The sequence below is a fragment of the Alexandromys fortis genome, unplaced genomic scaffold, assembly GCF_014885135.2.
Source record: "Alexandromys fortis isolate MF-2015 unplaced genomic scaffold, M_Fortis_MF-2015_v1.1 scaffold_239, whole genome shotgun sequence".
Taxonomy (NCBI): Eukaryota; Metazoa; Chordata; class Mammalia; order Rodentia; family Cricetidae; genus Alexandromys; species Alexandromys fortis.
This window is the reverse complement of record NW_026068120.1, coordinates 1,499,501-1,507,594: the sequence shown is the minus strand read 5'-3', so window position 1 is coordinate 1,507,594 and position 8,094 is coordinate 1,499,501.

Sequence of the window (8,094 nt, the reverse complement as noted above, 5' to 3'; positions counted from 1 at the left end):
AGCTGGGTCCCAGGCAGGGAGCCGCATGATGGGTAAGAGACCAAGATGGATAGGCATGCCATGTAGAGAAAGTAGGTATTTATTTAGTGGGTTATGGAAGGGAAGGAAAAAAGGGGGAAAGGGGGAGAGAGAGAGAGAGAGAAACAGAACAGAGAGGGGGAAGGGGAGAAGTGGGGAGAAGGGAGAGGCAGAAGCTGCCTCTTCAAGAGAGATGGAAAGGAAGGGACTCAGGCTGGATGCTGAAGATCAGCTTGCCTCAATGGATGGAGAGGGAGTGGGCGTGGCTTGTCTCTTAAAGGGACAGGACAGACCATTACAATTATGGTGGAGGAGGAGGAGGAGGAGGAGGAGGAGGAGGAGGAGGAGGAGGAGACAGGGCTTCTCTCTGTGGACCAGGCTGGCCTTGAACCCACTGAGATTTTGCCTCTGCCTCCCACATGCTGGGATTAAGGGTGTGACTATGCCTGGTTCAGAATTAATATCTTTTAAATATACCAGTGTTGTTCTTTTTTAATAGTTGCTGCCAAGGGTGATCTTGCCCACCTGGTAGAATTATGCTTCATGATGACCAGGACTAAAGGAGGTTTTGACCCTTTAGCTGCACTTTAGAGTTGTATTTTGGATAAGGGATGGGTCTAATGGCTGGTTGAAAACAGAGTTGTTGCTTTTGCTATGGGAATGGAGCCTGCCTGGAGGTCAATCTTAGTGTATCAACAACTGCAGCTAGTTCTCCAGCAATCCTAACAAGCCCGATTGTTAAACTAGACCTGCCTTTTGAGTTGTTTTGTAGGCAGCACTCCCTTAGCTAAATTCTATTTGTGTGACTCAGTGTTGCCTAAGCACGTAAGCATATTGTAAATCCTAGCACACCAATTTTATTCCTCGGCTCCTCTCTCCTACGTCATTACATTTACTCTAAGTCCCACTGTTCTACTGAGCACCCTTTTTTATTCCTTTATTACCCCAGTTTAGGGCTTCTGGGTTAGCTGCAGCTCTTGGCTTGCTCCCCACTCTTCACCACGTACTTTCAGGGGGCTTGTCTTAGTGAAGAGCAACAACTGCAATAGAAGAACACAGCTAAAACATGCAGTGTTAGAGGGGATGTGGTTTCTTGTAGGAGAGATGAAATCCACTTAATATATGTGGTCAAAGTCTTTCTTTTCTGAGTGTCTCCACATCTAGAGGGGAATGTCAGCTAACTAACCTGTAGAACTTTTAAAATTATTAGCACACTTCTGACTGTTCATGTGTCCATCCATGCCTCTCTGGACAGTAATGTCCAGCACTGGGTGAAATGTGACTAGATCATGGGAATTGTTATGTCCAGATCTGTGAAGACCCCCAAAAAACCAACAAGGAGACTGAGTCCTGTATGTAAAAGCAAGGAGCCTTTATTTTATATAAGTCTGCAAACTTGGTCTCTCCATGTGTCCAATGTATTGGAATAATCGGAGAGCCCTGAGCTCAGTTAGAGTTGGGTTTTTTATAGTAGTAAAGATGGGGGTGAGGGATTTCTAAGGTTCAGGACAGCTAATTGGCTGACATTTGTCTAGGGGTGTCCTGGTGAGTGAGTGCTGGCAGGTGATCCTATCTACTGTTTGATTAAAAGCATTACCTCAGCTTCCTAACATCACTTTATACAAAGAGTGTAGAATACTTAGTTGGGGGCTTCACCCAAGCATCCTGACATCCATTTTGAAATGTTGGGTGGAAAACTCCATTCCAAGTCCCCTCCCCTGGGAGTGGCCACAGTCCAGACTCCACCTCCAAGAAAGCTGGCCAAATGGTGATCCCTCCCCAGGGAAGGTCAAGACCACTCCCACAGGCTATTTAAACTGCCTCCCAGAGAATGAACACATGGTCTCCCCTTTTCCCTCTCTGGTGGTCATTCAGTTCTTTCCCTCTCTCCATGTTTTTTTTGGGGGGGGCTACCTGGGAGCACTGGTGTCCATTAAACCTGGACACCTTTTAATTCAGTCTAATTGTGTTGGTGGAGAGGTTTGGCTGTCTGGAAAAATACTTAACATTTGGAGGCCCCATCCTGGGGGTCTGTTCTCCCCACTGGCCCAGGGCTATGTGTAGGAAAATGCCCTTCTCACCCCGCTCTCCGCCTGGCTAAAATTGGGTTTGTCTCTGTGAGTTCCCCCTTTTCAAGTACATGCCACTAGGGTCCAGGACCCGTACGATTTTGGGGCTGTCCAGTTGAAGCCATGGCTGGGCTAGGTGTCTGACCCCACAAGTGGCAAGGCAGTAATCGCTCAGGTGGGATTGTGTTGGGTGGAGATGTCTGCCCACGTATTTCTCACGTTGCCCTGTTTTTGACTCAAGAGTCTTATCACGGTGGACTCATTGTGATAGGCATTGAGTCCCGAGACATGGCATTGACTTGTAAAAATAGGCTCTTGCAATTTGAAGCCAGATCCTCTATCACCCCTGGGCTGCCTTCTACAGAATCTTTATAAATTGGGACTGTCTGCTACCATCTCTCCTCTCTATGCACTATGATCTGGCCTCCTTGAATTACCCATTCTCTGAGACCTCAAAAATTTATGATGGTGTGGGGAATAAGTGGACAGAACTTTCATAGGCCTATGGTTTCTGGGTGCTGCGCTCCTCTTCCTCCCTCAGTAGCCAGTGTCTTACAGCACTGGTTTTGGTTGCCAGGGTCACAGTGCCTCCAGATTCCTGACTATCTGGGAATTGGGACCCTGAAAGTTCAGTTCCGTCAGGACAATGCTTTAGAGACACATGAACCCTGACTACCCAACTGTTGACTGAAGTTTCTGTCCTGCATGGTTCCCACAGTCATTAAGTCCCAAAGAAACACACAGAGGTCTACATTAATTATAAACTGATTGGCTAGTATCTCAGGCTTCTTAGTAACTCTTATATTAGCCCATAATTCTTGTCTGTGTTAGCTACATGGCTTGGTACCTTATCTGGCAAGGCACTCACATCTTGCTTCCTCTGCATCTGGGTCACAACTGCAGACTGAAACTTCCCTCTTCCCAGAATTCTCATTGCCCTGTCTCTACTTCCTGCCTGGGCACCTGCCTATACTTCCTGCCTGGTTACTGGCCAATCAGCATTTTATTAAAAAAATAATACAGGTGACAGGATAAAAGACCATTGTCCCACAGCACCCAGCCCCCTCCTGTTGAGCAACATTCTCCACATTCCATCCCTCCCCACTCCTCCTACTCCCTCAACCAAAAAAAAAAAAAAAGGTTGAAGGCCAACTTCCTCTCCCTTCCTCCCCTCCCCTTCCTCTTATTGCCTCTCACTACCCCTCCATGCCACAACACATCTCTTGGACTCCTTCTACACACTGGACTAACCTCTCCCAATCCTCTCCTGTCTCCTCTCATACCAGGTCTCACCACACCCCTGTCCCTCTCAGCCCTCTCTGGGAGGTAGCAGAAGCTGATGGCATTATTAAAGTCCACATTCCCTTCTCTCTTCCAGACCTCTCTCAAATAGAAAAGCAGTTGGGTTCCTTCTCTGCTAATCCTTCTGTTTATATTAAAGAGTTTCACTATCTATCCCAGGCCTACGATTTAACCTGGCATGATTTCTATGTCATTCAAGCCTCTACTCTCACTCCTGAAGAGCAAAGTGGAATTCAGGCAGCAGCTAGACAGAAGGCAGACCAGACCCACCTAGTGGACAGTGCAGTTCCTGTGGGGGAACTGGCCATGCCAGCCACAGAACCATACTGGGATTAGCAACCAGGCCAAAATGGCCAACAGAGACCAGACATCATGGTTCACTGCCTCCTTCAGGGTATGGAGATGGTCACGGAAAATGTTGTTAACTTCGACAAACTCTGGGAGATCACACAGCTAGCTGATGAAAACCTGGCCATTTTTTTTAACCAATTACAAGAGACCATGGTTCAATATACTAGACTGGACCTAGCCTCCCCAGTGGAGGCTGGCACCCATTTCATTTCTCAGTCAGCACCAGATACTAGAAAAAAATTTAAAAAAGGCTGAGGAGGGTCCCCAAACCCCCATACAGGAATTGGTGAAAATGGCCTTTAAAGTTTTTAATGCCTGAGAAGAGGCAGCTGAGTCCTCCTGACAGACAAGGTTGCACCAGACTGCAACACTCCAAGTTATTCTGCACTCTGGAAGGATTGGGGCTTCCTTACTACCAAGGGCACTCCCATAATTAATGGACCCCTTATAGCCAATCTCTTGGAGGCCCTCCAGCTCCCTGCAGAAGTAGCCATTATTCACTATCAGGGACACCAGTCCTCCAAGGACCCAGTGGCCTTAGGCAATGCCAAGGCTTACTCAGTGGCCCGGAGGCTGGCCTCCAGCTCCTCAGACTCCACAGAACATATTTTGTTCTTAAGTCCCTCCTATCAGCCCTGTTACAAACCTAAAGAGAGGGATGAGCTCATAAAAGGGGGGGGGCACAAAAACAAAGGATGGATGGTTCTATTTAATAACTGCCTCATCCTTCCTCAAGATCAGTCATTGTTGATCATTTCAGACATCCACCAGACCTTACACATAGGCCCCAAAGCTTTGTTCTACTTCTTGGAGCCCCTCTTTGACCCCACCCATCTCCGAGATCATATTTCACAGGTTCACTCCTCCTGCCAGACATGTGCCCAGGCCAACCCACAGGGTTAATGGACCCCTTATAGCCAACCTCTTGTCTAAAAGCCCCCACAGGGGACTCTCTACACATCAGTCTCTACACCAGCTTTGTGGACACCAATCGGGCAAAGATTGGCAGGTTGATTTCACCCATATGCCTACTTATAAAAGATTCCATTATCTCCTAACACTTGTGGACACTTTTATAGGGTGGATAGAAGCATTTCCGGCCTCCAGGGAAACAGCAGATGTGGTGGCTCGGGTACTCCTGGACCACATCATTCCTCGGTTTGGTGTCCCATGGACCATCCAGATGGACAATGGGCCAGCCTTCACTTCCAGGGTCATGGAGCTTGTGTCAGAAGCTCTCAACATCTCCTGGAACCTCCACATCCCCCTACCATCCACAATCCTCGGGAAAGGTGGAGAGGGCCAATGGACTCATCAAACAACAGCTAATCAAGCTCTCCATTGAACTCAAATTATTTTGGCTCTCCCTTCTCCCCATTGCCTTTACCCATCTCCGGGCCATCCCACATTCTTCTGTGGGTCTGAGCCCTTTCGAGCTCCTTTATGGCAGGCCCTTCCTCCTTAATCACCACCTCCCAGCCCAAACTCCTCCACTGGCAGGTACCTACTCTACCTCTCCCTTCTGAGGTCCCTTCTCTCTTCACACGCTGACAGCTGTCTCCCTGCCCCCACACCAGTGGACCCAACTGCCCCTGAACTTGTCCCACTCTCCCCAGAGGACAGAGTACTCCTCAAAAAACTAGTTCCTAGGTCTCTCGAACCTTGATGGACAGGACCTCACACGGTAATCTTCACCACCCCTTCAGCTGCCAAACTTATGGGACACCCATGCTGGTGTCTCTAGGCTCAAGCGGGCACCTACTCCCAGATGCCACAATAAAGTGCCTATCTGCTCCTGGTCCTGGCACACTCATCTTTGTCAGTACAAACAAGACGGGTAATAACTATTCTCCTAGCCACCTGCCTTTTCATCTCCCGCAAGGAACAGATGCCTGACATCTTCAAGACGGCAGTATACCGAATGCCGCTCCAGCCACATCTCCTGCTGAGCGCGAGCCCACCAACTTCCAACTCTCCCCTCTCCCATGTCACCCCATGCCCGCAGGAAGTAGCCAGACTTGAGCCGATGCCCCTTTATCCCAAGAAACTGGAATGCTTGGTTGGAAGCATCACTTCAGCTCCCTAACACCGCTTTATACAGAGTCTGGAATGTTTAGTTGGGGGCTTCACCCCAGCCCTCAGCATCCATTTTGGAATGGTGGGCAGAAAACTCCATTTCAAGCCCCCTCCCCTGGGAGTGGCCACAGTTCAGACTCCACCTCCAAGAAAGCCTGCCAAACGGTGACCCCCTCCCAGGGAAGGTCAAGACCACTCCCACAGGCTATTTAAACAGCTCCCCTACCCCCAGAATAAACATGTGGCCTCCCCTTTTCCCTCTCCGGTGGTCATTCTGTTCTCCGTGTCTTCACAGAGGCCACCCAGGAGCGCTGGTGTCCATTAAACCTGGGCGTCTTCTAATTTGGTCTAATTTGGTCTGATTGGCTTTTTGTGTGGAGAGGTTTGGTGGTCCGGAAAATACTTAACATCTACAACAGTTGGAACTTGGAACGCTAGGCATTTCCTCTGGATGGTCAGTTCTCGGGTGGTGCTAGGGTAATCTCAGTATGTGGTCCTTCCAGCAACCAGGTATTGCTTCAGGGTATACTACTGAGACTCAGGCCTCCATTAAACTTGTCGATGGCTGAGTCCTACTCTGGCAGGTGAAAATGGTTGGAAGTAAAGAACTTCCTTTGGGTGGTCTGTTTCTATTTAGTTTATCATGCTGGCTCCTACAGGAATTATGGCTTTACTTTCTTTATGCTAAGAAGTGGCTTGAGAGTGGACGTGCAAGCTGGGGTTATAGCTTAGTGCAGGAGTGCCTGTCCAGCACATCACGGGCCCTAGGTTTGCTATTAAGTGTTATGATTTATGGCAGCGCAGGTGACCCTGGCAGGTCCCACTGCAGGTGGGAGAGGCCGTGGCTGGTGGGAGACAGACAGAAACGCCACGCAAGGGAACTTGGGTATAGAGTTTATTTAATATTAGATGGTATAAGGTATAAGAGTTAGGGGGCTATAGGGGGGGAGACAGGGAGAGATGACAAAGAGGAAAGGGGGAGGAGGAGAGGCAGAGGCTGCCTCTTTAGAAGAATGGACAGAGAGAGGAAGAGAAAGAGGAGGAGCGAGATCAGCTTACATAATTATAACATTCCAATCTTTCTCTTAAAATAAAAAGGCAAGGAGTTAGGCATGCCAGAATAAAAGAATAAGGGAGTTGAGTTCTTGAGACTATTTCCTGCTGATTTGTAGACGTTGAGGGAATGTTATGATTATACTGTCCTGCCCTAGGTACCCTGTCCCTTTAAGAGACAAGCTCCGCCCACCCATCGCCCTCTTCCTGCTGAGGTAAACTGATCTCCCACCTGGCCTCCTCTTTTCCTCTTCTTCCTGTCTGTTCTTCTAAAGAGGCAGCCTCTGCCTTCTCCTCCTCCCCCTTTCTTCTCTTTCTCTGTCTCTTTCTCTGTCTCTCTCTCTGCCTCTCTCTCTCTCTCCCCTCCATAACCCCCTTACCCTTAAACCTTATACCCTCCCAATACTAAATAAACTCTATACCCAAGCTCTTTCCACATGGCGTATCTGTCTCCCACCCGCTGCGGCCTCTCCCATCCACAATGGAACCTGCCACGGTCACCCGTGCCATCATAAATCATAATGTTAAGCACTAGAGCACAATAATAAAAAAAAAAGATATGTAGCGCTGGGTAATAAACAAGACACACACACACACATACACACAGGGTAGGGGGGGCAAACCTTCCTGATAGAAGTATCTAGGAAAGTTTTATTTATTAAAATAGTGGGATAGAGGAGAGGGTGCTTACGGGCCAGTTCTTTGTCACTGCTCTCTGAAAACGGGATGCTGGGAGCTACTGCTTAGTGTTCTGTGAGCAAGAAGAGATCAAAGGACAAATAACAGCAAGTTGAAGATGGCCTATCAGGAAGAGAGGGGAACTTGGGTTTGTTTATTTAGTGGGCGGAGGATGGAAGCCAGGGTCCTATGCACGCTGTAAGCAGTCTACCACTGAGCTGTATCAAGAACTGGGGTTCTACTTTCTCCTAAGACCAGAACTTGCTAGTTCACCCTGGTTAACCTGGAACTTGCTATGTAGATCGGGCAGGCCTAGAATTGGCAGCTACCCTTTCCTCCTTTCTCCATCTCCTGAACGCTGGGATTCTAGGTGTGAGTCACCACACTCTATATAACCCCTGGGACTGTGAAAGAGCCCAACCCGAAACTAGCCTGGCAGTCTGACACACTGTTTTCACCTGTTACTCCAATGCAAATCAGTGCTGAATTGTGAAGCCAAAGACAGAGCAGGAGGCAGAGGCTACTTTACACTGGGGCGCAAGGCAAT